Raw genomic sequence first — 2,453 nt, 5'->3', positions numbered from 1 at the left:
TCCCCAGATCAAACAGCCCTTGGTGCACTGAGGGGCCGCCCTGTTCACAAGGCATCACACCCACAGAGGAAGCGTGTGCAGGTGAGGAACGGTCACCAGCAACGCTGCCCCACCACACACCTTTTCCAGGTGGTAGGATGCTGCTTCCCATGACAGCCAGTGGGAAAAGGAAAGAGTCAACCCCCGGCATAGCTGCCCAGGGCAGTGGTGGATCATCCTGGCATTTGTGATTCAGTGATTTTACTGCCATGCCAAATCCTGGCACCCTGCATCAGCCTGGCAAGCACGGGCAGGGCACATAACTTGTCACTCACAGTGACCACTGTCCACTTCCTTCTTCATTGCCATCACTCAAAGAAGATCTATTAGTCATACCCTTAGTGCTAGTGTACAGTTGCTAATGACAACTGCACTGAGAACAATAAACCTTCTGCAAGCAATCCAGAAGCTTGGTTCAGATTAATTCAGTTTTCCAATTAAAAAAACCAAGTGGTGACATTCTGTCGGGCCCGAATGAGGAGCTGCCGGTTACAGCTGATGTGGGATCTGCACCTGCTCTTGTCCCCTTCTTGAGTTTCTGCTCAGTTCAGGACACCCCTGAGCACGTGGCCTCCCCACTGCAGAGCTGTGGCTCAGCCCCAGTGCTGTGGTCCCCTGGCACCTGCAGCCCCACTGACACCAGGAGAGGGGCCCCAGGGCTGCCAGGGCTGCACCAGCCCATCACCCTTCTGTGCCCACGCCGGCAACTCCGGACACCGGCGCAGGCTGGGGAACAGGGAGTCAGGAGCAGGGTCCCCCATCCCTTCAGCCACATCATAGCCCCCAGACACCTGTCTCCCACCTCAGCCCTGCTCCCCATCCCCCTCACAAACCCAGTGTGATTGTGAAAGGCAGAAAAAGGAAGAGAAACCCAGCTAACCCCAGCTGCACCCGCTGCGGGAGCACACGCCCTCGCCCCCTCCCTTGGGCTGCCGTCCCGCTGCCCCCATGTCTTCACATCCTTTTAGAACCTTCCTGCTGTGCAGAGCTACATTTCAGCTGGTCATTTCCCTCCATCAGAGCTGAGCCCTTGCTCGTTCCAGCCAGGTCACATCACACTTAGCAATGCTTTAGCAATAAGCAGCAATAAAGACAGTCTGGGTGTCAGTCACATTTCTCTGAAAACTCCCCCAGCTCCGGCACCTCAGGAAGTGCAGTACTTGTGACAACAGCTACAGTCTTTCACTTCGACTCTGGAAATTCTCTGCAGAAGACAAATAAACCTTGCAAACCTCGACACATCCCACAGATGCTCAGGAGTGCTGTCATGCCCTGAAACACCTGGGAGGATCAGAGGAATGCAAGCAACAAATCCAGACACACACAAATTAAACTTATGCTGTGTTTTGGCACTTTGAACGAGTTAATCTCATGGAGGAAACAAGCACCAGAGCCCCTGGCAGCAATGCCCCTCTCCTGCAGACCTGCTCACAGGTAATGCCACTTTGTTTAGAAATGCTCTGTGTGGGTATCTCAGAACAAAGTGTTGCTTGTTGATGGACAAAAACCCTCAGAACCAAATTGCAGGAAGAACTCTGGAGAAAATAATATTGAAAGTGTTCAAGGCCAGGTTGGACAGGGCTTGGAGCAATGTGGTCTAGTGGAAGGAGTCTTCCTTCTAGACCCAGGGTAGAACTGGATGGGCTTTAAGGTCCCTCCCAACTCAAACCATTTTGTGACTCTCTGATTCCTGGAGGGATTTAACAGACATGTAGATGTGGTGCCAAGGGACACCAGTTAGTGGTGGCCTTGACAGTTAATGGTTTGACTCAATGATCTTAAAGGTTTTTCCAACCTAAGCAATTCTGTGTTTCTATTGTTCTGTGATTCACTTCTCTGGTGTTACTGAAAGAGATGTTGTTTAAACTGCTGGGTTTTCCCCCAAAAACATTTTTTCTTTTTTTGTCTGGGGAATGAAACCAGCCCAATTTCTTCCCTTCTCTGGCCCCCGCATGTAAAACCAGAGCTAAGAAAACACCTCATTTTACAGAACATTTTAAATCAGCCCCAAAAGATCTTTTATCATTTTTTTGACAGCCCCAGTGAAGGGGCATGGCCCCAGTGAGCACACACGGAGCACACATGGAGCACACAGGGAGTACACACAGAGCACACACACAGAGCACACATGGAGCACACAGGGAGTACACACGGAGCACACAGGGAGCACACACACACAGCACACACGGAGCACATAGGGAGCACACACAGACATCACACACACACAGCACACACATCACACAGCACACACGGAGCACACACACAGAGCACACAAGGAGCACACAGGGAGCACACAACACATCACACACACACAGCACACACATCACACACATCACACACACATATCACACACACATCACACACAGCACACACACAGCACACACGGAGCACACACACATCACACACATCACACA

The sequence above is a fragment of the Manacus vitellinus genome, unplaced genomic scaffold (genome assembly GCF_001715985.3).
Source record: "Manacus vitellinus isolate BGI_N305 unplaced genomic scaffold, ASM171598v3 scaffold_45_pilon, whole genome shotgun sequence".
Lineage (NCBI taxonomy): Eukaryota > Metazoa > Chordata > Aves > Passeriformes > Pipridae > Manacus > Manacus vitellinus.
This window is presented reverse-complemented; position numbering follows the sequence as displayed.